At 40.0% G+C, this 27065-nt stretch overlaps 1 long non-coding RNA gene across 1 annotated transcript; it reads right to left on the bottom strand.

The window, feature by feature from the left end:
- Nucleotides 1–1015: 1015 nt before the first annotated feature.
- On the bottom strand, nt 1016–5034 carry LOC121084287. Its single transcript, XR_005826676.1, has 3 exons — nt 4943–5034; nt 2570–2675; nt 1016–1507 (listed from the first exon to the last, which is right to left on the bottom strand). It is a non-coding gene; the product is annotated as an uncharacterized LOC121084287 (long non-coding RNA).
- Nucleotides 5035–27065: the final 22031 nt, after the last annotated feature.

Here is a 27065-nt window from a genome sequence, read left to right as displayed (position 1 = left end):
ATGTTTGCATAGCTGTCATACAACTATTATTTTGGTTGCTTTCTTGACAATGCTGTTGCTGCTACTGCAAGAACAGCACATTTCCCTGCCAACATGAAAAGAGCAGGGATATGTTCTGTGGGAGCAGTCAAAGATGGATATGAGCAGAAGGGGAAAGAGGAAGCTGTGTAACTGCAGGGGGATCAGAAGGTGTCACATGCAAGGGAAAGGACATCTTTTGCTCTTGCCAGGTGTATCTCTACTGACAAAGAACGCTTGAAACCACAGACAAAACTAAGGACAGCACTCCTATGGTGGTTGCTTATTTGATACATCTGAAAAGTTCTCTATATATTATTTAGATGTGCAGAAAGCCATAAATCCAGTAACTTTTTCCCTATATCTTTGGCTGCTTTGCTTTGGCAGACCATATATATTTTTGTTTGGTTGGTTGGTTTGCTTTGTTAATCAAATGTTCCCACAAATTCCACCCCTTGGAGCAGCATTGTCCATCTTTCTGACTGAGGAGTTCTCACTTCTAAGGACAGTTCTCAAGGAGAAAGGAAACATGTTGCCCAGGCACATGGAACATTGAATCTTTCTCCTCCCCAAAACCAGCTGCTTTCTGATTCCAAGAAAAACTAGTGAAGACCCAAAGTCTCTTGGGAGTTTCCTTGTTAACATGTTACCATGTGATTAAAGCTACTTTAATCACTGTACATTGCATGAACATGAATTTTGTTACAGATCAACTGCATCTTGGAAAGATACTATGTTATACTGTACATGAAAAAACTACATATTTTTCAAAGTTTATAGTAAGTATACATGTTAGTTAAACTGTCAATCTCTTGAACAGGTTTCTATTTTTTTATTGTAAACTATCGTAATCTCTTGCTATCATTTCGAGATTATGAATCTCATTTTGTACTGTAAATGGAAACTTACATGTGGTCCTTGACAGTAGGTAGTATGCCCAATACTGCTGGGGGGGGGAGGGGGGATGGGATGTGTGTGTTCCAATTTGTTTGGTCCTGTAGCATCCAAAATGCTGCTGGTTTTGTCATCTGACTCCAGCATCACATTGTCATCATCAATATACACAAGACTGGCCTGCTCCTGGAACAGATGGGAGAGGCTGTTGTCAAAGCCAGTGTATCTGCAATACGGGACCTGCAGCTAGTTCAAGACCATCACATTTTAGGCAGAGGAACTGACAATATTTTCTTTTATCCTTAAAAAAATCCCCACACCAAACAACACATTTTTAAATTAAACTGAAATTCAATTTTAAAAAAATAGTTTAACAAAGAATGTGTAAGAAAAAAAATTTAGGTCCATGCAGGTTACTAACACTCCATTAATTGCAAAAGGCTAAATTTTAATGACCATGTTTATCTACAGAACATGTTCTTCCACTGTTCTGCAGTGGTCCTTATGTGATGTTTGGATGATTCATGTGCACATATTCTAAGAATGACCCATCTAGAACTCTTTCAATAAGAACTTCTCCAATAGTGTTTGTGTCCTGAAAGAAAAAAAAAAAAGGATATTTTATAGACTATCAAGATAGTAATTGATATGTTAATATATTTAATTTTGACTGCTTGAGTTACCAGTTAACAAAACACTGGTTTCCATGTGTTTACATCCACGTTTAAAGTTTACTGCCTAACTTTCTACTCCTTGGCAGTAAACACTGCAACATAAAGCAAGAGAAATCATTATGAAATTTGAAATAAATGAGAATGTCAGATGCAGAAACAGATTAATTCACTGATTATGCAAAGCCCAACAATGCTACTGCTCTTTAATAAGGAGTCCAATTTGGTGATACATCTTATATTACTGTGTATAGAAATAAAAACTCTAGTCTTAGCTATATTTTATGAAGTTATATGTGTGCGCTATCATTAAAGTGCTATCATACAGAAATCTTTTTCTGCCATGTGCATGAATTACAGGTTTGAATTATTAAGATGGTTTTTCACCCTTGCCCTCCATTTGGACATAATTTTCTTCAGTGCTTTTGCACCATTTGAAAAAACATTTTATATCTTTCTTTGGGATTTTGTCTGGATGAGTATCAAAAATAAATAAAAGAAAGCACTAACTAATATTCTTGAGAAATTCTAACAGCATGTTAATGATTGTGCTGCACTTTCTGTTTTACAGCCTGCTTAGACAGCAAACAGCTGCGGCAGCTTTCACAAGTACAACTGTGTCATCTTAGGTTCTTACTAAATAAAAATAAATGAAAGTTGTTTCAACAACCCAAGTACATAGGTTTTCATTTGAGGATCTCCAAGTAATTTATAGTCATGAGTCACACATAATACCTGTTAAGAAATGAGGAAATGGGTTACCTTTCCCTTGTCCCACCATTAGACAGCAACAAAACTGAGGACAGAATCCCTGAGTTGGTACCTCTGAGTACCAGGCTATGCTGTTTCTGTACACATCTACCACGCTTAGTGACTTCCTGGTGAAGTTACCTGCTCAGTTCTTTTCACAACTTCTTGATTGTAAAAGGTGTGGAAGATACACATAAAGAAAACAAGTCCAGTAGTTTGCAAATACCATTACTTACTATGTAGTCTTTGTAATGGCACGTGCCTGAGTTGAAGATGCCTTACAAAATTTCTGCTGAAACAGTGTGGATCTCTCCCAGGTATTTAACAACAATTTGGACAACGCTATAAATAAATGGAAGGAAGTACTCAGTTTTCATCTTGGAGGTCTTAGAGAAGAAATATTATCAATGTTTAAAAAACAGGAATATGAAATAAGTGGATCTGTTATGGCCAAATAGCATTCTTTGAGCAAAACAAATACTCCTAAGCACAGTACAGTTTCACATCAACTGTCAATTATGCTGATCCCTGTTGCGTAATTAGTGCCTGCAGACATTCCAAGGATTGTCAACCTATATAGATCTGATGGTTAATATATTCCCTCCTACTAGCTACAAAATAACAGTCACTCTAAAAGCATTTCTTAGGCAATGCAAAACTTGTTTATCATCCAAACAATTCATGTACCCATTTGTTTATCATTCAAATAGCAAACTAATAACAAATAACCCATTTTTTGTCATCCAAGCCACTGTTTGGATGATAAAATGCTACAAGACACATGTAAGACTTCTCTGGTCATTAATAACAAATTCATTCATGTGTGTGTTTACAACAGAAGTGCCTAAAACACTTCACCAAAAGAAAAGCTGAATTACTTCCTGTGGGTTCTTTGTAATATAAAAGTTGCAGTTGCTGCAACATTTATTCATTTAAGCAATATCATGAGAACACTGCGTGTATGCTAAAAAGATGATTATCATGGAATACACCATGTGAATATACTATATGTAGACTAAAACCAGCTTTATGACATGTTATGGTAATGAGCATTATGATACAACACGCCAAAAAATCCTATGCCTTTCTTAGAACTAGAAGTCCAATGTGTTTATTCTAAGTTTGAAATAAAACCATTGAAAAAGATGTGCCAAATCTCTTTTTCAGGTACTCCTGAAACAGTTACTCAAAAGGTATTTTAGGACTAAAGGGAAGGATCAGCGTGGCAGTAGCAAACAATGAAGTGCACCTCTCAGCATGTTCCCTCTCGTTGCTTTGTATTAACGGTGTGGGATCTACAGTTTATAAATCAACTAAAGCAGTTATGAAACCAGTATGACTTAAAAGATCACATTTTCATTTCCCTGGTTATACTTTTTACATTATTTGCAGGCAAACATAGTTCTGGGCATTGTTTTTTACATTGGGTTTCACAGAAATGTGCAAAAGAGGCTGTATAATGCATATTACAAGTCTCAGCTTCTATATGCAACTCTGAATTGAGCTAAGCATTTAATAATTTTCTAAGTTTTAAGGCTTGATTCTGCTCTACAGATACACAACACGGCTATTTATGAATTTGCCCTGAGTGAAAAAGTAAGAGCTTATAGACTGATAGGTGTGATAAAAATTACTGAGAAATATTTCAGTTGCCTGAATTAAATACAGAGTCTAATCTGAAGAATACAAAATTTGGCAAAATGTTATGCATTAAAGCATTAACTCAGGCAAATGTGAACACAGTATATACTCTGAGGGAATGCTTCCTTTAGTTTACTCAGAGCTCTGGCTTCACAATAACTTACTAATATGATCATGGTTAAGGTGGTGAAAAGTAACCTGCAATGTAAGAGGGAATGGAGCCGGTTTCCCCCTTCCCACCCGCTGCAGGAAACAGCAGCGTTGGTTGATTTGTCTACAAGCCCTTCAGTCTGTAACCTCACATGTGGCAGAAGTGTTTTAGAGAGAATTGGAGTCAAAAATGCTGCAGCAAGTAACAATCAGGGAAGTAAATTACACTTGTCCAGATCTGAGTCTACAACCCTATGGACCTCAGTCCTACAGGCAGGGTCAAAGTAAGACCTCGCAGCCCCCATGGACCTTCAGAATGAAGCCATTTATGTAACATTATCTTAAAAAAAAAATTAAAAACCCTGCTATGACAGACTCCTATATAAGGTCACATAAGCAGTTCTCATAACTTCAAAACCCAGATGAGAATACACAGCAAATGCTGCACGTAAATCTGAGTTAAGGCAGTAGAAATAGCACATGTGGGATTTAAAAACAGGCAAATTGCTGAAGCTAATAACGCTCGTTGTCTTGGCTGTAAGTAACTGTTGTACCCATTACAAGATTTCCTACACCATTTTCAGCGCTCCTATCAGCACTCACAGTGATAGAAGTGCTAGTGTTTTAAATATTATGTGCATACACACTTGGTCAGCGAGAGGTGGGCAGAGGGAATGAATATAGGTATGTTTTTCTTTCACTGTCAAAATCAATTAAACAATTAGTAATTTTTTCTTTGTCTATTATCTCCTATCAGTAATGCTTGCTAGAATTAACCAGTTTAACCTGTGAATTCAGTAAAATACATACTTACGTACATTTCCACTGCTGCTCTTTCCACTCTGACATGTGAGACAGTGGTCCATCAGCTCAGCCTCATCTACTTCACACTGGCAAAAAGGACAGGAATATCTGGGAATAAGAGGTAGGAAGTTGTTACTGGATGCAGATGTAATTGATACATTTTCAGCAAAAACTACAAGCAGTAAAAGTAGTATTTAGATTTCTGTGGTCAGGTATCATCAGGAGCTCCTTTTGCCATAGCTAAAATGCGTCATGGGTGTATGACATGTACCTGGGTATGATGTATGCTATGCTGGCAAAAGGTCAGCCTTGCTAATGGATGCTGCAAGCACTGCACAGAACTGTGCCAGCATGTCAGGATATCGATCCAGAAAAGCACTCTTAACATAACCATGACCTTAGAGAAGCACAGATGAAAATACTGAACACTACAACTATAGACATTTGATAAAAGCATCATTTAATTGCTGTGATACACTTGGAACATGTGTGACCCAACTACCAATTCTCGGGAGCCCCCATTAAGTATCAGTGCTTTCTTGCAGAGGATTCCTACTTAGTTTTCAGGACAGAGTATGGTCATGTTGCATGGTGGAGACACTGTTTTCAGGTTAGTGCAGTTTTCAGATGTGTGCGGATAAATGTTCAAGTTTTTCTGAGCATCAGAAGAACAATAACTGATAAGGAGATAGGTCTTCTGAGCAAGCAGCCTGAATAATGTGTCATTTATGAATTCAAATAGCAAAGAGTATAGGGAATTTAAGTTACATAAATTAAAAAGCATTTTGATAGTGATATCTAAATTGCTTCTAATCATTAATGGACAAAACTAAAGGCCATTAAACTTCAAGACCTCTAGAATTACTACACACCTAATTGATTGCTCTAACAGGTCCTGCCCTGAAAAAAAATGGCAGGGACTAAAGATTTAAACTTTTAACATACATGTTCTGCAAGTATTTATCTATACTATAAACATATAAATAAGGAAAGCTGTCAGTCTTCTTAATTCAAAACTATTTCTGAAGAACAAATTATTAGAAGAGAGCCAATTACATTTAGATTATTATTAACCCTATTCATTCTGGAAATAACCAACATCTTTAAGGAGTTTTATTTGAAAGTAAACATAATTGTCCCCCAATTAAAATAGCAAAAACTGCTGACTTCTCAAAATACAAGTTGTTTCTACAAAACAGGTCATGTGGAGCTGAATTCTATCAAAATCATACTGACTGCAAGTAAAATGCATTATTTTTTAGTCATACACAAAAAAAAAAGCATCCATTTTGAGTACTATTTGCATATTATGTTTTAAACAATAAAGGATTTGTGTTGAATTTATGAAACAGAAACATGTTGCAATTAAAAAAAAAAATCAGATACTTCTTCTACAGTTTGACTTTACTATGTTGGGATAACAAACTCAAAAGTGGTTTTACAGTGTCATCAACACTGAGGTCTACCTTGTTGCAGCATCTCCAAGCTCCCCTACACATCCATATTTTTCTGTACATTTTTCACAGGTTCTTAAATGAGCTCTCATTTCACTCAGACATACCTAAGCAAGAAACAGCAGCAGTTTGTTATGTTTTATAATGACACATTTATGCTAATACATCACTCAACATTTTCTAGTGTAAAGGCTTATTACAATTATGGCTACACCTAGGGAAGCAAACACATCTCCTTCGACTGCTGGCTCTGTTGCTCAAGCATTTTGTTACTGGTTCAGTATTGCTGTAATACATTTTATAATAATAACATTCAGCTTATGAGAGTAAAGTCAATTTGAGTGAAATAATTATTGGTTTGTGGTGGTTTTATTTGTCCCTTATGTTGGTCCTTAATATTTTGGAATGAAATTTGGGAGGCAAAAGGGAAAGATTTCTAATCTGGGGAGGGAGACTCTCCCAGTTCATATCTTGCTCTGTTCTTAATGGTGAAAATCTAGACCAACCCTGTTAAACCAAAAAATATTCCAAGGTCAGGACCCAATTCTGACCTCAATGAAGTAATCAGCAAAACTTTTGTATAGATTCATTAAGGATAAGATTTGGGTTGTAAATTGCTGCTGTGCTGTGCCGGCTGTCCTGTTTCCTTTAACTCAGAATCTCCATATAACAGATCTGATGAAGCACAGTCATGAGGTATTTTCCATGACAAGAAAGAATATGAAATTATATGAAGCTGGCATGTTGAGATATTAAAATATCATTTGCACAGAAACAGTGAAGAGACATTAATATTACTTATAGGTTATATTCTATATTCTTAACCTTTAAACATTGATGACCAGTTCTGGTGAACCTTGGTGAAGAAATTTAATATAACTCTGTCCCAGATGGCTGTGCCATGGGTACCCTACAAATTATCATCCTGACTGCGGATCAGGCAGAATGAAAATGCTCAGAGCGCAGTCACTTAATTGCAATTCCCACTCCCCAAATGGAAACGGCAAATGAAATTAGGTTTATACTAATACAGTAATCTGTGCTTTGGCGCGACTCAGATGCTGCAGGAGCATTTGCCAAGGGTAGTAGCCAAATACCAGAAACAACACTCAAAAGTATCTTGATGCTAGAATGCATTAAATGCATTCTCCTTTTCAACATATCTTAGAGGCCTCACTGATTGTGAGAGAATCACGCAAGAAATACAGCCAACACTTTCTGCAGCCATAAGAAAGATTATAAACCACCGCAAATATACATCATCAGGTCACTTGTGCTCTGCCACTGAACAGCAAAAAGCAGTTCTTAAGCTATGCTAAGTATTGAGACTAGGTAAGCCATACGTAGGTCAGCACTTCTTAACATACTTGTTTCAATTGGCTTCCTTTTGCAAAAAATGAATTTAAAACAATATTGACATTAAATTTAATATTTAGCTACATTAAATTCAATATTTAGCTACCATTAATACCAAGGTGTTGCAGTTTATGTATTTCATTGCTAGCTTTAAGCCGATCTTTCCCAAACAGAAAACCCATGCCATAAAGGTAAAGAACCGATAGAGTTAAAAACAAATACACTTTTTTGCTGGTTTTCTTATGTTCTCTGTAATTCCCCACAACCCTGCAAATAACAGTCTTTCTGAAGTTCATACATTTACTTGCTGGTTTACATTTTATGGTATTTTCACCCTGCTGCTGCTAGACAAGAAAGAGTTAAGGGTACTGTTTTGTAGCTACCAAGACAGAAGAAATTATAGAAGTCGGATGCAAATCCATTCAGAGAAAAAAGAGGGAGTCAGTTCTAAGTTGTACAACCTTCTCCCACAAAACAAAGGTATAAAAATATGAGGGAAGAGCAGGACTTAAAAGTGTTCATTATACAGAAAGAGACACAGATTTAATACTGTTAAGGAGAAAATGCTTGCTTTTATATGAATTTTCAAGTAAATTTATATTAATTGAATCTTGGTTAACTGCTTTTCTATGGATGCCCTGTCCTCCACCAGAAAGCCCCATTAACCTTTTGCTTTGCACCTTGTTTTGATGAAACATGATAAACACCTTCCAGTTCAAACAGTAGCATTTAAAACTTCATTTGCATGTAAGTGATGTTTCAAAGGCTTTATTTAGATTTAAGGAAAAAGGCTCAGTTTAGGTAGCTTTACTGAAGGGAGTTGGGGGGTGTTTAAAAAAAAAAAAAAAACAACAACCACCACAAAATTTTCCATCTTTGTCCTGTATTTTAACAGATGCGATTTTGGCCAGGATTTTTCTTATGCAATCATTAAATATTAAATTTGTCATTTGTCCTTTCTCCAGCCAAAGCCAACGTAGGTAGTCAAGAATATTCAGCTCCCACAGGTTTAGGCTTGAGCTTAATATTTGCAATGACACTGGCAGAGTGTTTTAGAGCTCTTTTAGATATGGAACTTGATAAAGCACAAAAATCTATTCTTCCATCATCACGTTGGTAGAGTTTCTCTGTTTAGACATGTCCTTAAAAAGGTATCTTAATAGTGTTAGTTCTCGTGCATGGATACAGCTCTGGAATTATTTACTAGTTAGTGTTCAAGGCTGCAAACCTGTGTTTTGCATTTTGTGCAATTTTGGTATGTGTTCCCATCTTCTTGGCAATATTAGTAGCTGGAATTCCTTCAGAGGGAAGATAAGCATGGCAGTAAGGGCACATCCATGCCTTATTCTTTAAACATGCAGAAATACAGGAATGACAAAACCTGTACATAGAAACTAAAACAAACGTGATAATCCCCCCCCAACATGCTTCAAATGAGGCAGGGTATATAAAAAAAGAATCAAAATTTTGCACCACATGACATTCCTGGTGGAACATTACAGGACATTTGTTTTTCTTAGGATATATTGTCAAAAAGATTGTGGGTACTGTGCCTGCAGCCCTACCTGCGTAAAGCAGAGCACTGGAAACAGACAAGCTGAGCTTCCTGGTAGCACTGAAACACATGCGACTGCAAAGACTTACTTCAGAGCAGAAGCAAGGAACCTGTGTCCCAGGGGCCGGGCAAAGCCTGCAGTTCATGATTTCAAAACCCGCCATCACAGCAAAGATTATTTAATTTTTGTGGTGTTGCTGCTGGACAATGTCACAAATATACGCATACTGATAGCTTACTCTAAGTCTTCCCGAGCCCATAACCAGAAGAATGCCCCATGCTGCTCCTATGTGGGACAACCATTCGGGTTGTTAAGACAAGGGAATTTCTCTAATACGTGATGAATTCGGGAGTCAGAGAATTACACTCACAGGGTTTAGGCAGCAGGTGCAGGGGAAGTGTTATGCTGTTGTGTGGTAAGTGGTTCTCTGTTCTAGCTGTCTTGGGGTTTGGATGGCATAAAGGCATAGCAACCTCTGGGAGCATCTCAGCCACTTCTCTGGTTTTAGTAATAAAAGCAGATTGAATTAGTGGTCACTGCAGCCGCTTTTGAACGGTATCAGTAACGGATATGACAGAGAAACTTTCGTGAATCTTCCTGTAGAGATGTAAAACATTACTGCCCTTCACTATCTAAGCACCATCGAAAAGTTCCGATGCTAATGGGATGGGAGATGGCCCTTCTTTGCACCAGATTACGGCTCCTCATCATGTCCGGATAGGGATCTGAAGGGTAGAGTAACAACCTGGGATCTTAAGGAAGGACAAAAGAAAGGGTGCACACTGGCTGGCTGGCTGACTGACAGACAGCCCCTCCGGCTTTGGAGGAGCTAGAAGAAGCTGTTGTGCCAGCCTGCAATCCACAGCAAGCACACTGCTCAGCCTGGCTGAGTGTGCAGGCAGCAAACACATAACGGCGAGCGGGTGGCAAAAGGCCCTGTGCCTCTATAATAAATTTGCACTTGTGCCCCTCTGTTAAGTGTCACAGCCCTGCAGCAGAAGTGTCAGGAGCAAACTTACGTCTGCAACCCCAGCTGCGTGAATGAAAAATTTCACTTAAATAAACTGCTGACTTTGCACTGAAATGGGTAAGAAGCAGGAACATCTTCTGTTTTGCCAGTTCTGCCTGGAGGCTGAAATGCAGTAGCTTCCAGAAGACAGGCACCTGAAACCATGAGTCACTGTGGCCAAACCAGCTGGTGCTGGTGGCTGTGCTACGCCAACTTAAAATGTTGCCACTTGCCTCCTGCACTGCCCCTCTCTCTGTTGAAGGTTACCCACCTTTCTTTCTGTCTCCTCTCCCAACCCTCCAGGCCAACAGAACGTTTCACGTGCTCATCTCTCAGATACTTCTACCCAGTCTGCCATTTTAGTGCATTTACCTGCTTTCCCAGTTGCTAAAATGCTAACCTTTGCACAAGAGCTCCCACGTCACAAGTCCACATTGCCCTCATCAACTCTGCTATATAGATAGCAACTCCAGCAAAGGAGTGGAGTTGGAATCTGAAGCAAAACCTTCTTAAGCCACTGTAAAACAACTTGCCAAGCTTGCCAGTACACTCTGCAACAGCATTTCTAACATACTTAACCTGTCATTGATCTACCGGAGGATTTCAGATGTAGTATCTTCTTTGGAAGCCTTCTTCATATATAGCTCCACAGAGCCACATAAAATACAATCAAAGCCTAACTCACACAGAAGGTGGTATTTTGCAGTTAACTTCACAGAAGGATCAGTGATTACACAAAGTGCAGAGAGTACAGCCAAGACCCAACATGATCCCTGTCCAAGGATAAACTCAGAATTGTTACTCACGGTTTGCCCTTGGGCAGGTTTTAACTTAGATTATTCCTGTACTTTAAACAGGGTTGAAAAGGTTTCTTTGTTTCCCTGAGGGACAGATGAGTCTTCTCATAAATAACCCTGCACAAGGTTCTCACATGCTGCCTGAGAGCTCTCCCCTTTTAATGTCACAAAATATAAAATCAGATTACCCTTTGTCAGTTTGTTCACCCTCCCCCTTAAACTGTCAGTAGCAGAAAAAAAGTTAATATAAAGGATACAAGGATTGGTGAAGAACAACTACACTCATGCACTATGCAGTTACTCAGTGATTTGGTCAGTTGACTATAAAATGAATTTGCAAGAATCTCCAGTTCAGCCTCCACCTTTAACCCAATTTATCACTCTGCTTTATTTGCCCAGTCTGTACCTAAACAGGTAAAACAAAGAAACAAACAAAACTTCAGACACTGCAAGTAGCTTACATAAAACCTGAGCATCTCAGGATATTGACCCTGAACATTGCTAAAGCCCTGAGTTTTCTCTTCTTCCATTTAGCATCCAAACAATTGCCTCAAGTCTCTAGTTAGAGGCTGCATAACACTCCTCAAATGCAAAAAAGCTAATGCATTAGTTCTTTAAGATACTGAGGGTGCTGTAAACAGTTGCACTTTTAGACATACATATATGTGTACGTCTCAGCTCAGGAACACATAATTTTCCATGGTCTGTGACTTTGAATAAATAATGAAAACAAGACTGGCCAGGTGAATAGCAGAAAAGGCGCAGCTGCTCAGCTGGATCTCTGTTGGGACAGAACTCTGTGAAGTTGCCTACAGCTTCTGAGGCCAACAAGCGGTCCTGGAAGAAGGGGCTCAGAAACATGCTAGGAAGCCTTTTATCCTTTTATTCTTCTTCTCCCCCCCACTCCTCAAGTATTCCTAAACACTGGCTTAAGCTATACTTCCAATTGCCTGCCATGATCACTAGAAGGATGCCTGTGCCAGGTGCCACGTTTGTAAAGGGAGTCACTAGCAGATGGTTCACGTTTGCTCTTGCATTTTACACCTGTATACATTGCTCTGTGCTGATTCTAGATGGGCTCTTTATGTTATGCTTGCATCTGGACAGGATTCAGATTAGGGGCAATACTTCAATTATGGCTCACATTAAATTTGTGATGAAGACAACTATTAGAAATGTTCACTGGGAATCTGAACCGGAAGCACACGCTCACTCCAGAACAGCTGGTTTTACACATTGATTTTTTTTAAGTTCTCCACAATAACCAGCCTTATCCCAAAGCAGCTACCCCAGAACCGATTTACTGGCGTACCCAACCCTTAAGCAGATTTAACCAGGATGAATCCAGACGGTTAAATCCTACGTATTTAACAGAAAAACACGGAGCACAGACATCACAGCCCCCCCGCCGCCAGCAGAGAAGCAGCCACGATTCCCTTGAGGCGATCCCGCCTGGAAGGGGCGGCTGCGCCACCGGCACCCCCTCCGCGGCAGGCAGCGCGCGGGCGGTGCTGCCCTGCCCCCACCCATGCGAACACCGACGGACACCGATCCCCGCCACCCCACACCCCACCCCCATCTTCCGCCGGTTCAAAGCGACTTTCCCCTCGGCTGGTTTCCTCCGGCCTCTCCCCGGCCGGGCGAGCCCCGCGCGTCTGCACCCCGAACCTCGCCCACCGCCAGACTCCGCACCCCGACCTCCTCCGCCCGCCCCCGGCCCGGGGCGCCCCCCGCCGGCAGGAGCCCCTCCGCGCGGGCTGCGGGACCCGGCACCCACAGGTGGCCGCAGGGCGGCCCTCGGGGGGCTCCGGCCGCCGCCGCCCCGGCACCGAAAGGGGTCCCCGCGGAGCCCCCCGCCCGGCAGGGCCCGACTCACCGCCGGGGCCGCCACCCCGGGCAGCGGGCGCTCTGCCCCGTGCTGCGCCGGGACCCCCCTTCGGCTGCAGCGTTGCCGCCCCGAGCAAAGGGGGCTGCGAGCGGGGAGGTCGTGAGGTCTCCAGGAAGTGGGCGGGACCCTGGGTTCTTTAAAACCTAAAAAGCGTCAAATTCAGATAATTGTGTTTGTTGTGGCTCCCCGTAATGCATACTTACACAGTACCGGCATCTGTAAGAGAAGCTAGAAAGCTGGCAGCAATGCTGCTTCAACCACCAAGTAACTGTTGAGCACAGGTGTAACTGACAAGGCACTTAAAATAGTGGTAGGCAGCAGTAGGTTATTTTGAAGCTGGTAAATCAGTCAATGATTACTTTTAAAAATAAATTTTCATTAGCACTGGAGGGGGCATTTTCTCAGATGCAGACAGCAATGGCCCACATAGATTGTGCCCTCATGGTGGACCATCAACTACCACTGTCAAAACAGGGAAAGATGCAATGGCTAAACATTATAAACAGTAACAATAGCTATTTGGAAGATGTTTCTTCAGCTCTCTTTGTAAAGGTTATGAAGGACCTTGATTCTCTGTGTTACCTGTTTTCAGCCTCTTACTTCTTCACCCAGTACCTGATGATAGCTGTGATGAGGGTATCTGTAGCGAATAACAGCGCGGTGGAAGGCATGAGGCATCTCCTTGTGTTGGCCATGGACACAAACACGGGTTCATTTTAGTGGAAGTTCAGGTGCCCAAGGACTGCTGAGCTGTGGAAACAAAGCTGTGATTTTTCTCAATGTACTCTCTCATGTCATGCATCCCCGCACACGGAGCTTCTCTGCCTACAGTGAAAATGAATGCTGAAGCCAAGGGAGTATCCTGGATGGCGTTGAACGTGTACAAACAGCACATGGTGGCTTTAATGGGGCTGTCAAAGCAACCTATCAAAGGAACTGTTGGGTTATTTGTGCCTATGATGCATAAAAACAAAAGCAGATCCGTTCTAGGTGTCCCCAAGTATGTGAACACCCAAAGAACAAAGGTGGTATTCCCACTTATTTCTAGAAGTACTGGAAACTACAGTACATTTAGTAATGCACATACTTGAATTGGGACCTGTCCGGGTTTTTCTTACTTGGCTAAAAGTTTTACCTGCTCTATTAGGTACAGTTGGAATAGGTTTCAATATCTTTTGGGCAATGTATATTTTACTGTGACAGATTGTTACTTTTTTCTTTAATATTGAAAAAATTTGAATACCGAATCAGAAAAACTAATACCTGGGCATGTCTCAACATATATATTTTTTTTCCAGTATCCAATGTATTTTCTGTAACAATATTTTTACAGAAGCAAAGTCAAGTATGACCCACTTGTGAAAAAGAAGTAAGAAGGGAAATGCAGTATATTGGGTAACTCCAAGATGAAAGCATCAGCAAGTTTGGTATCTTTCAGTTTGCATCTGGCCTGCAGTAAAACTAGTAATCTCCTGTCAAAATTATTTCCTTAGAAATTTGCATCACAGATTTGGTTTTGGAGAAGATATCACCATTTTCTGGGCCTGAGCTCTGCAGTGATGATTATCTCATATAAACAGCTTTTACAGTCATGCAATTAACTTGTCAGATCACATATGTAATGACAACAGAAGGACAGCAATATTTCCTGTGCTGACTATTTATTCATAGGCTACCTCACTGATGAATAATAAAATCAGATCTAGGAAGAATTGTATCTCTTCTTAGGTAAAACCCACAAAAATCAGGACAGCAGTATGGGTTGTTCTAGAAACTGTAACGAAGTATGTTCCAGCATATGTGAAATCTTGTCAGTCAGAATCAAGTCAATGCATTTCCACTGTCAGTTACTGGTTTTCTTTAGATTACATAAATCACAAAGAAAATAGCAATACCATCCCACTGGCTGAACTCTAATTTTGTTTATTGCTGTGTTATGTTTAGTGTCACTTGGTTAAGATATAGATACTTGTTTATACCCAAATTTAATTTATTCATGTTGTGTTAATAATACAATGTGATAAAAGGTCATTAGCCACTGTAAGATAATTAAGTGCAAAGGTTATAATAGAAAATCGATTAGGGATTAAAACTGCAGGTTTTTTCTGGTAAATCACACACTTATTTAAAATTTGACCTAATATAAGTATGAATAATGTTTGGAAAACACTGAAACATGAAGGATGAAATTAGAATGCTTTTTAAAAAAGCATTAAAAACCCCAAGTAAGCCTTTAAGTGCCTGTCAATAATATGTGAAAATAAAACTAGCATTGTTATAGTTGGTGTATGGAGAATGGAGGTCTCATGAAGCAGCAGTAAAACTGCATTAGAGATTTTAAGAATTACTGATGATAATTTTCCAGTACCAAATTGGTGGCACACACACAGACCTAACCATGGTGGGAAAGGCCGGAATGATCACAAGGCTGGAAGCTTGTGGTGGTGTGAAGATCAGTGCTCACAACTAATTACATCAAATATGGGCAGACAGAGTACAGACGCAGCCAAGATCTGTTACATATGCACGTGTTTATGGCTGAGTAGGGATTTACAGATGTGTATGTATTTACTTAGATACACACATACAGAAATTACCTACATCTGCCTGATCAGTTTCCTAGGAAAAAAAAAATAGTTAAGAAATAAGAAAATCTGAGAACATATTAGAGAAGAAACTTAACAATATTAATGAAAATCAGGGTGTGTAGCCAAAGACTTCATTACATGGTAAGTATTCCACAATATTTTAAGTATTTTAAATATTAAAATGAACAATTTTATTAAAACCCCTTTCTGGAAAAGGATGGAAAGGCAATAATTTGAAGTAGATAGCAATCACAAATATAAATTACTAAACGAAGCCAAAGAAAAGTCAAGCCTAGTAAAACTAGAAGGAACTCTAAAGTATAAACAAAGCAAGCTAAAACAGAAGCTGTGATCTGGTACTAGATTGACAGGAGAGTGCTAATGTTGCAAAGAAGTGTTCAACAGTTAGCTACAATATTTGGTAAGAAGGAAAAGGATCTATTTATATCTGATCAGGGTATTGGATAATTTGCCAGCCCATAATGACAATGTAAGTATTAAACCACATTAATTAGGAATAAATATTCTAAAGGGAAGGCAGAGAGGACTTTCACCCAATAATCCTAGAAGAGTTGGCCGAAGAGTTTTCTTTTGTACTTTTAGTTGCTGTTAATGATTCTAAGCATGCAATGGAAGTCCTCCAATGCTGGACTCAAATGACAAGGTTGACCTCATGGGTTATAAAATCTAAAAAATTAAGTTCAGTCAATAAAAGTATATTGATGCTCACTAACATGGTTTTAGAAACAGAAGTTGGCAAGCTGAACTCAGGTTGTACTCTGATGAACTTACAAATATATTTGGGTTTTGAAACTGTGCTTGATGTAATACACTTCTGTAGGGTATTTAACTTAGCCTTTCATGGCCTTCAAACTAAAATAAATGAACATATAATATAAATAAAGATACACAGGAAATATAAAATGCTGTGTGGCATCTTACGAAGTAGCATCAAAAACATACATACCTGATATTAAGTAATATTTTTATGACTAATCTGGAAACGAATATAAAATCACCAAGTGACTGTACTTGCAGGTACCAAAAGCACAGGTGAAGTGATAAATCACCATGGCAACAGACACTGCACAGTGCCATCTGGATTCCAGGATAAATTGGACCCATTTTAAGAAAGTGAATCTTAAATAGTCAAGTGCAATCTCAATAGGGGGGAAAAATATGTACCGTACTTCTGGAAGAGTAACTAGCAGCTGAACACAACCTAGCAGCAGGGTGGAGAAACAGTGTGTGCTTCCAGAGTAGCACTGCTATCAATGAGAGCAAGTGACTTCTGATGGGGGGATAATGACAGTAGAAGTTGAAAATGAGAATATTTATTGCATTAGATTCACTGCTTTAAGTGCAGAACAAGTGAAGGAACCTCTGCTTGGTGCAACTCACCTAAAAGTTTATTTTCTTAATCAAGAGATAGAATTAAACCCTTCAGCTTAGTTGTTGTTTATCTGAGTGCTGTGCACTTTTAACTCAGTTTTGAGAGATATAGCTGCAGCACACCACAGCTCAAGCAGGGCAAAGCTGGGCATTTATCAGTTCATATCAGACAGCTTTTGTAACTCAGACATAAAATTTCAGTCTTTGTCAGTTCCTTATTTTCTATTTTTGAGGGGTTTAGACATCGTTAAACTAAGTATTCTGGAGAGTCATAAAACTTTAAGGGGCTTGCTAGCTGTAGAGGAACAGTGATGCTTATTCATGAGTTTTTAGGCTGATTACCCAAAGAGGTTAAATGATACCATCATCTTCTCTGTGTGTATATAAATTTACCTGGCGGTGCCTGCCCTTGCTAGAGCCTCCACCCAGCGACTTGGTCAAGACTGAAGCCTTCTCCAGTTCCTCACCCAGAAATAGTCCCAGCCCCATCTGTGACCATGGAACGGTTGTAGCTGCTCCAAACGCCAGTGCAGAGCCTCCCCAGCACCCTCTGCCGAGGCACCCTGGGGCTTGGGAACCAGACGTCCTCACCCAGAACTCACCACGGGGAGGATACCTTTGGGCCGGTTGTTTGGGGCAGGCCCAAGGAAAGAGAGAAAGCTCATATGAGAAGGCTCTAGCTTGAAGAGGCTGAGCTCAGCGTGCTAGCTGGTTTTGTTAGCTCTGTCGACAACAGCAAGGACTGCCCAAGTCAGGATATTAACAGAACACAGTCTGCACTGAAGGGATACAACATAACCTCGAGAGAGAAGAGCTGGGGACATTGTAACATGATAAAACACGTAACAGATTGCCCCCTTGGGCCTTTGATGTGGCTTTGCCACCCCTCCAATGGAGGCACGGCATACTTCAGATAACCCATGCCCACAGATAATCTGCACAAAGTTGCATTACGGAGATGTGGATAATCAAAGGGGATGAGACACAGAGCACTAGTTCCCAAGCAGAGGCTTTGGGTTACGTTTTCCCCAGTGTAACCTGAACATGCGGACAGTGAACGCTGCTGCTGAACCACAGAGCATTTTCCTTCCCACCCATGCATAAGCCATGCTTTTTAGTTGAAAATTCACGTTGAAGCACAATGGATGTTTGTTGACTGGCCTAACAAAAGCACACCGAGTTGTTCCCTTGGCCTAATTAAAAATGCTAAAACTGTAGAGGATTTCCTCGTATGAGTTTCCTGTCATTTATGCAAGTCGAAACGAGGCATTTCCCACTCCCAAAAGGGAGACGCTACAGCATGCACGTATGTCAGATGGCAGTGCTGTTGCCTTGAAATGTGAATTTCAGTTTCAGTGAGCTTCCTTACGTGATGAACATTCATCTATTTACCTGATTTTAATGAAACTATTATATGAGGAAGTAATCTCTGACAATAATATTACTTGGTATAGCTTTCTAAAACCTTAATGTCTTAACCTTTGATAGAGTGAGTCAAAAAATTAAGTGATTGGGTAAGGTCAATTGAAGCAGACACGTGCTGCCTGGTGACAGCATGTGTTGCCATGAAGCTGGTTTTCTAATATCATGGGATAATCTCTAATTTCCCCTTGTACCTTGAGGAACAATAGAGTTTCTCCAGGGAAAAACCTTGTGAATTCAGCTAAAAAGATAAGCCATATAAACACAGATATCTTTGATGGTTAGCATTTTAAGAGAAGGTTTAACATCTTTCTGTTAATTTATGAAATTACTTAGCTTCCATGCTTCTTTCATGGAAAGTGGCATGGAGCAAAGCGGCAATGAGAAAAAACAGTGCCTGAAATTTATTTTTTATTATCAACATATAGGAAAAAAAATCTATTTGAAGCCAAATAACTTTTAAAACTTCCTTTGGTATTTTGATTTCCCTGTTCCTCATATTTCCCTCCAGCTCTGATCGTGTCTATAGCTGTGGCTTCCACACAGATTCCCTGACCATCCCAGCGCAGCCATCAGGGCCTTCCCTCCTGCCTGGCCTTCACCTGCCCTCACACTACTGCTCTGTCCTCTTCATTGCACTGAGATCTGTCCCCAATGCTTTTTCCTTGCAGTGTTGCCCTTCCAGGTCCAGCTTTGTACACCGATGTGGTGTTTTCCTCCAGTGTTTCCTTGCAAGCTATTAACGCCTGTCTGCTGGCTTAGCTTCCTAGATTTTTCTATTGCTTTTTCATGTAGTATTGCCTGACCAGTAGCACTCACTGACCAATTTGAAATAGAAATTATTTGTAATGTTCTTTTTTTAAAAGCTTTTTTCCTGTGCAAGAATCCATGCTTCTGTGAATGTTCATTTTCTGTGTAACTGCACTGCACTCTTCCCCTGAAAAACCTGCCCTCAGAAGGGGGCCAGCAGGCCTGAGTCAGTGGCTAGCTGAGGGATCTAGACAGCTTGTCCACCAGGCTGTGCTTCTGGAAAGTGAGCTAGCACAAAATCTTTAAATAATTTACGAAGGGTGTTGTCACACAAACCACACTCAGATTAGAGGCACTACACCTCTTTGCCAGTCTCACCTGAGGAATACATGATGACTTCAATGAGTATAGTAGGTATAGATCTAACAGGTAATTTCTGTTCCTCAAAAAATGACCTAATTATTTTTTCTTACCTCAAACTGGAACAAAAGTTGAAATTTTGAAATCTCCTACCAACGGGCATTTTGAGGGGAAGAAAAAAACTTTCTCTGAAGTCAGCTGGAATGTTTAGTTTTAAAGAAGCTTCTGTTTTGACTTGGCAACATCGTGCTTTTGGTATGTAATTTATACTGTAATGTGAAATACCTTTCTGAATTACATGGAATTACTAAATGTAAAAAATTAAGCAAGTTGTTTGGAAGTGGTTGGAAAGTTTGGACTTCACCTTGCCATGGCTGGTACAGGACACAAGATGTGGAAGAAAGAGATTACATCCTGTGGTCATGGCTTTCCAATTTGGGAGCCAGCACTATTAGACTCAATCTAACGCTCCTTTTCCTTCCTCCATTTCCCTTCTTTCCCAAACAGCAAAAATATTTCTAGTTCCTAGCAGGGAGAATGGTTTTCTCTCCTGTTGGCATTGTGCTGTCTAGAAGCTGTGGAGTGGAATACTCTGATGCTGTCTCCCCTTTGCTGCCCATCTCTTCCCAAGCTGAGGACTATATCCCTACAAATACTAGAGGAACAATCGCATCTTGTACACTAAATTCGATGACTCTTGGTATAATTCAGATCAGAATTAATTCCTTTATGCTTCAAATGATAATGCAGCAATTGAGAAGTTGAATAATATTGCAGAATAGAAGTAGTATTTCTTATATTCAGCAGGAAGAAACTCAAGAAACAAAATTACATGTTCTTTGTTTCCCTGTTGTCAGCCCTTTGCCTCACCATTACCGAAGAAGCAGCTCCGGTGCTTTCAGTGCAGACAGTAGCAGATGATTGAAGTTACTCCCAAAATGGAGCTGAGAGCAGGTAATATGTGGCTATGTCTACATCAGCAAGTAGCATGTCCTAATAGGAGTGGATTTTGCAGACTGGAGCAGCTGACATTTTTGGGCTTGTGAACTGGGCTCCCATTAGCAGTTTGAGTAAGTAGCTGTGTCCATGGACACTGTTTTCTAGATCAGTTATATCTAAACCCGCTCTTTCATATGAACCCCAAGTCATTGAGCAAGTGTGCTTCTCACCCAAACCAAAATTGGACTAGTTACGTTCCGCTATTGTCTCTGTACAGTCCAGTTCACAGCATCTAAGGCACATTTCATCACCTCTAGGGTGGTTTTGCAAATGACTGAGGTCACTGGGAGCCCAGGCTTCCTTTGAAAGGGCTGGTCCTACCTCCTGTCCGGAGCTATGGTCCCTTTCTCCTGATTCTGCAGCTTTGTCCAAGTGGTCAGTTGGATCACTCCTTAAAAATAGGGTTAATTTTCAGATGTGTTAGTTCATTGCTCCAGGTGATTATGTGTCCACTTAAGAAAGACTTAGGAGGTACAAAGTGGTAGCAGCACAGAGTGGAGAGCGATTGGGGAGGGTGGAACTGCTTTTTTATTGTAATTGAGGCTTAAATTGGCTTCAATTACTTCTGAAACTATTCCATGAGAAGACAGCCACATGATGGCTCCTAAGATAAACAGAAAACGCCCAGTAGTTATTTTTATTGCTGATTTTATTCAGTAAGCACTGGGGTTGAAATAATAATTAAACCAAGTAAAACTCATAGATTTTACATGTTATTTGGACAGTTTCATCTTTCCGTAAACTCTACAGACACACAGAATGAAAGGAATATGTAACTCGAAGAAACCTTTCCCAAGAGAATTTTTGATTGTGCCGATTAGTTTAAAAAAAAAAAAAAAAAAATCTCTTGAATGGTATTTCTGTTTTGCTTTTCTCCCGCTCTTCAATTTTTTTGACAACCACAATAATTTATAGTCACAGAGAATCTAAACAGAGAACTTCCCTGGAATACTGCAAATTCTGTTAATTAGAACCTAACTAACAAAATGTTGGTTTGTAAATATTACTTATCACACCTTTTTGCATACAATAAAGGCGGTTTTAAAAATGTCATTCCATTCAATCAGCCTGTGGTGTCATAGATGAATTGCATCTACTCGACTATTGTGACTGCTACTCTAGCAAGCTTCAGATGGCCTTTCTGTGGCTAGTTAATTGTTTCTAATGCACTGAAATACCTTTTGCAGTGAAAATCTGCACTATCAATTAAAAATTTAATTTCTTTAATGATGAGGAAAAGTTTAGTCTTTTTGCTTTGTTCAGTCTCTTAAACGTGGTAAAAGAAATCTGACTGTGGAAAAACAGAGAGGCGATTCTAATTATACAAAAGACAGGAAATTTAAACTTGATTTTATCCCCTGGAGTAGTATCTGGTGAACAATGGAAAACTTTGATATTATCATCCCAAGGCATTTTATTATTATTGTATGACTTTGCACTGTGTAGCACTGTATTTATGTAACTAAAAACCTGGGACAAATACTCTTTAGGGGCCAGGAAAATACTGATTGCTGAGTGACAATCCATTGTTTGGCTCATTTTCACCTTCTCCTTCTGTCTCCAAGAGTAACTACTTAAATATGTTGAAAAGCAGAAGAGAAACCCCCGTTGAACAAAACAGTAATGTGCCACAATTCCCTTGTAAGGAAAAAGATGAGAAAAATTTAGTGTTCCTCTGCTTTAAGAAGGTTGCTGCTTTGACTCAAAAAATTAAAACAATAACTGAATAGCAACAATTTGTGAATTCAGTATCTCAGAATTTTTAATAACACAACTTGCACAGGTAACATGAAAATTTGTAGCTTCTCTGTGGACATGAGTAACAAAAATCCATATGCTAGAAATATTGCATCTGGTCTTCATAGAGTCATAAAATGGTTTGAGCTGGAAGCAACTGTGAGAAATGAACTAACAGATAGTGGCTTTTTGCTGAGTGCTGTGCTAGACATAATAAGGTGCCTTCCTCGGGACCAATGTTCACCGCGAGGAAGACATCTGACTTCATCCCTGTGCGACCACCAGAGGACCCCAACGACAGAAAAGCGCAAGCGCAGTGGGGATGGAGTTATTTAAATCATTTCAAGGAATACTGTAAATAGTTGTGAGAAAATAATTAGTATGTATATGGCTGAAGCAACCTTAATGGTCTAAGTAGGTCATATCTGAGCTCATTTGGTGCTCCTCTGACTAGAGTCACATGCTCAGCGCTGCGGTTTTTGCTCTTTGACTTTGCCTCACAATAAAGATTTCTGAACCTACATTTGGCGGGTCAAGTATTTATAACACAACCTTAAAAGATCATCTAGTTCCAACCCCCCTGCCATGGGCAGGGGCACCTTCCATTAGACCAGGTTGCTCAGAGCCCCATCCAGCTGGTCCTGAACACTTTCAGGGATGGGGCTTCTCTGGGCACTTCTGTGCTTCTTCTCTCTGGTCTTAAACTGCAATCAAATGCAACTACATTAAAAGTAACTTGAGGATGTGACAGCTTCTCAATCCCGCCCTGCTGCTGCCTGGGCCAGAAGGCAGCAACACCACTGGAAGTGGCTGCAGTGATCCAGGGTGGCAGGGGCATCAGTCCCAGCTGGCAGCAGTGGCTTTCACAGGCAACAGGCCCACCTCAGTATGAGCCCCCAGTCCTGTTCCAGCACCATGCTGCTGACGGAGTCTGTTTGCAAATTGCTTTGCAATGACTTATAGGATGGTTGGTTTTCATATATGACATGGTATGGTCTAATTTACTGTAAATTTTTTGCAATCTAAAGTAAAAAGGTAGCTTCAGGTCAGGATTTATTTAGTGTTTTGCTATATAGCTTGGTATAAAAAAAGAGAGAATTTTATGTTAGAAGATAGTTTATTTTCATGGCACAGCAAGGAAAAGCTTTTCTTTTTCTTTATTTTAGAGGCTTTTGTGTGAATTCACCTCAGGTGAACAGATGTAGTATGCTCATGATTACATCATGAAAAGTTCTGAAATAACAAATCCACTTGACAATGCATTTTCATATCCCCAGCTGTCTACACATGTAAGTTCTCCAGTTATTGCCCCACTGACTTTTTCTTTAGATTGCTTAAATTTATCATCACTCTGACAGCTAAGCTTAGTGAAATCAGATTGGAATCTACAGAACTGGTTTTAATTAACTGGTTTTAATTAATAATTTCAGTTATTTCTCTGCACTCCTGTGTATGTATACTGTAACCAGAGCTTGCCTCGCATCCTACTTGCTTTTGATCACCTACAAGTCGAAGCTGTGTATTACCCATATACTAAGCCATATATGCCAGTATGCATGTTGATATAGGGCCATGTTACATGTAGGTCTTTTGCATGTGACTAAGACTACAAAAATGAAACAGGTTTGGGGAAATTAGTTCAAATGGTGCCTACACATTAAGAATCAGTTTGTTACTCAGCCCTTTGTTAATTTAGTGACTTAGTTTCATCAAGAGGGAGCAACATCCCCAGGAATTCCTCTGACAAAGGGCCCATCAGGATCTGGAAGATTATTCAACCACAGTTTAAAGAAACATACAGCAAGGATGACTCTTAAAGGAGAAGTCTCTGAGATCATTAGAAAAAGAAAAGTGTAAGAGAGAGAGTATGAATAGAGAGAGAGAGAGTGAGAGAGTGAGCAACCTTTGCTTTTTCTTACCAGGAAAGTGAGAAGAATTATACCTGTCCCTGAGTTTTGTGGTAAGTGGAGCCAAGGTTTCCAGTGATGAGTTTGGACCCACTTGCTTTCCCTCCTTTCTTCTTTTCTTCTACTTCTCTCTCTCTTCTGTTATGTGCAGGCCCCATACTTATATGAAAAACTTACATTGATTCTTATGAAGTCTTTTCAGATTTCCATCTGTTAATAAAAAGAGGCTCTTAACTTAAAAGCCTTGGAGCAATACTGACAAAGAACAAAATATTGCTGTTAATCCTGGGCTGAGTCAGGGCAGTGGTATATGGCTGCTTCTATGGGGGACAAAAGAGAGATTCTAGAGAACTGTTACCTTGGAATTCCCACCCACGGCAGGATTGCCAAGAGGTACCATCACTTCCTAGCTATCTCTGGGTACTGGGAATTGTTCACAAGAGAAGCTTTATTACCAAGCCTGAAAGAAAAACTGCATGACCAGGCATTCCCATCCCATGCCATCAAAAACATTGGGATGCTAAAGAGTGTCCCATTGATTCAGAAGAGCTGGAGACTGACCATCTGCTACCGTCTGCTCCTCTTTATGATCCACCCTGAGGCACAGCTGGGCAAAGCTTACCGTTTAACCCTTGCAGCTTCAGCCAGCATGTCAGAGGATTGCATGGGCCATGTTCCAGACACCATGGGCTTGGTATGTCTGGGTCTGGTACACACTTGATGCCCCTGGCACAATTCACACTGCCTTGCTGTGTAAAATTTTCCTTCAGAATTGTTTTTTTCCTTGCCTTTTAGGAAAATGTGTGTTGATTCACCACAAGATGAGTTGCTCTTTCTTCTGTCTGCCTGGGTTGTTTTCTTGTTCATCTTGCAAGCTGTAGAAGGGCATTTCAAAAGCTCTTCCTGATCTATGGAAGGCAATGAAAGTCAGAGGGCTACTTGTGCATGGCAGATGGCAGGGACCACAGCCTCAGACACCACAGACTCTCTGTCAGCAATTCATTGTCCATCCCAGTGACCCTGGTGCAGAGCAGCTAACACAGAGGATCACATGGTCCAGGAAGTTTGTGAAGGACATATGCAAATCCAAAAGTCAAGAAATTAGGGTCACAGATTGACCTTAAGGAGTTACAACATGACAGCTAACTGTAAATCTACACTGGTACCTAACTTGCAGTGATTGTGTCCAGTGTGGTTTATTAAAAAAAAAAAACCCTCAACCAACATCCCCATATGTGGCTTATTGCATGGTTTCAGATGAATTTTAAATCTTACTTCAGGTTATGCTGGAGTGAATTGCTGTGCAAAATGCCACTCTTGTTAACTCTGCAGAAGCTTGAACTGAGAAAAACTCAAATGTGCCCTTGAAGTTTGCAGGGAGCTGGGAGTCCGTGATGTAAACTTTCAAGGATATAGTTTAACCTGTAACTAACTTACAGGGAAACAGACATGTTCCATAATTGAATAACTGGAAATGAAAGCGCTGGATTCAACTTCAGATTGCATCACTTGCAATTCTGTATTCTTTTTCCTCTGTCTTAAGCCTACACAGTAACACAAATATTGGTTTATTAACAGGTGAAAAAAGCCTTTCACATAAACTTCCTCAGCAGCAGCTTTGTTCAGCAGAAAGTTCCTGCTCTCTGGCTTTGTGATCTGCATGAAGGCATCACAGAACTTGTAAGTTCAAGAAGGTTCCAGCCTGAGGGAGTGAAAAAGCACTCCTGGCAGCAGCAAGGAAGCAGCACTGAACACTTTCAAGTCCAAATTTTACAGTCATATTCTATTTCTTTACAATTGAAACAGTGGACATATTTTTCTGTCTCAGTGATGTTTTTGTTCTGGTCTATTCAAGACACTTTTATATATTTTCTTATATTTTCTCTTTTTATATTCACTCTGAGTAGGCCTCCCCTTTCCCACCCCTGTCCGCACAATCTCACTTTGTTCACCTGCTGTTTCCTTCGATCCATCTTTTCCTCTGAAAAATAGTATATTCAGTTAACTAATTCAGACGGGTCAAGCATGGTTTCATGATCTTGTATTATCCCTTTGTACTTCTGTCTGCCATCTGTCCTACCTATTGGTACGTTGTCAGACTTTGAAAGCAAAATTTTGTGCACAAATTGGCAGGCTTGGGAATGATGTAAGTAATTAACAATGATATTTTACAGTCCTTCTAATGCACCTTCTGTCTTGTAAATAAAAACAGTCTTATTTGAATCCTCTTTGACTACACTGTTTTTAGCAACATATCTGGGATACAACACCCTGAGCTACTGTGTTCATTGATGATGGGGTTGTTTATCCCTCTTTAGTAGGACAGGTGAGTCAGAGGCTGCATTAAAGGTCTTGGGAAAACACTACCTTGTCTTGAGACAGCACAGCCCACGAGATGGTAGAGCTATATGAAACTACTGTGATGGAAGCAGTCCATGCTGTAAGAGAATGTCACCAAAGAGAGAAATTCTAAGGACCAAATCCCTAATACTGGGTGAAAGAAAAATGTGCACAACGTATTTTTGTACACAGAGAGTAGATTTTGAGCACACAAAAGTAGGTTTAGAATGCAGAGCTGCTCTAATTAAAAACCCCAACCCACTGGCAATAAAAATGAACAATTTCTCACTATGTAATGGTTACCAAATACTGCTAATAGCCACCTGAAATTTGTATCTCTCCAGAAATTTGAATAAAAACTCGAATCTCTGCCAGAAAGACATAATGATGATCAGAATTTAAAAACAATTTTTAATACCAAATCATGTGTGAACAGGATTGGGACTTCTGATCCACTTCAATCTACCAGATGTAATTTGTATACTGTTCTGAAGTAATGGCTTAAGAGGAAAGGGAGAGAAGCACTGTTCTTCCAAAGTGCCCATGTGGAGGTCATACTTTAAAGTATCCATGAAAACATTA

This window comes from Falco naumanni, chromosome 3 (assembly GCF_017639655.2).
Source record: "Falco naumanni isolate bFalNau1 chromosome 3, bFalNau1.pat, whole genome shotgun sequence".
NCBI classification, from domain to species: Eukaryota; Metazoa; Chordata; class Aves; order Falconiformes; family Falconidae; genus Falco; species Falco naumanni.
Note: the sequence above shows the minus strand (reverse complement) of the source record. Positions and strands in the feature narration are given on the sequence as shown.